General features: G+C 46.3%; 1 long non-coding RNA gene across 1 annotated transcript; it reads left to right on the plus strand.

Annotated features, from left to right (window-relative positions):
* Positions 1-6: 6 nt before the first annotated feature.
* LOC111673742 (uncharacterized) lies at positions 7-697 on the plus strand. Its single transcript, XR_002762119.1, has 3 exons — positions 7-160; positions 462-551; positions 670-697. It is a non-coding gene; the product is annotated as an uncharacterized LOC111673742 (long non-coding RNA).
* The last annotated feature ends 51 nt before the right edge of the window (positions 698-748 follow it).

The following is a 748-nucleotide window of genomic DNA, read 5'->3' on the forward strand; positions in this document are numbered from 1 at the left end:
GCTCCTCTGGCTGAAGACCAGCTGAACGAGGTGGACGAGGACTCCGAGTTATCCCTCCACTTCCAGCTGGGGGAGGTGAAGAGCTCTCTGGCCGAGGTGAAGGACAAGATGGACGACATCAGAATGGGGGAGGGTCGGTCCAGAGGATCCAGAGGCTCCTGTGAGTTCACAACAGACAGGAATTTAAATGTTCAGGTCTGATATAATATCTCAACCAGGACTGTGCTGAGTCCTGGTTCTGGTGTAGTTCAAATCAAAACCATGAAACTGATTCAATTCTGGTTCAAATAAAGGAAAAAAATATGAAAAAAATGAGTAATCTAACATTAAATAATTAAGATTGTAAATATTTTTCTATATGTTGAGACATGGAGTCGCTATAAAGACACTAAAAGACGCTGGTTTGGAGTCAAACGTGTGAAATGCATGAGTGAAAAGCGTCTGTCTGTCCTGTGCTTCAGTTTCCTCCGGGGACCTGATGGCGGCTGAGAGCATGATCAGTCTGAGAGGAAGCAGCGCCAACCTGAGGAAGAGTCACTGGTCTCTGAGAGGTGAGGTCTGACCAAACATGTCAATCTGCTCTGCTGATGCAGCTGGTCCAGAGAACTGTTTCGGCAGCAAGGACTTTTAATTTGAAAGGACTCACCATGGTTTCCTCTCCCCCTTTAGATCTGAAGAAGATCAAACCAGTCTCAGGTTTGTGTGTGTGTGTGTGTGTGTGTGTGTGTGTGTGTGTGTGTGTGTGTGT

Source organism: Seriola lalandi, unplaced genomic scaffold, assembly GCF_002814215.2.
Source record: "Seriola lalandi dorsalis isolate HSWRI2012SDOR001 ecotype SW California unplaced genomic scaffold, Sedor1 jcf7180002011565, whole genome shotgun sequence".
Classification (NCBI taxonomy): Eukaryota; Metazoa; Chordata; class Actinopteri; order Carangiformes; family Carangidae; genus Seriola; species Seriola lalandi.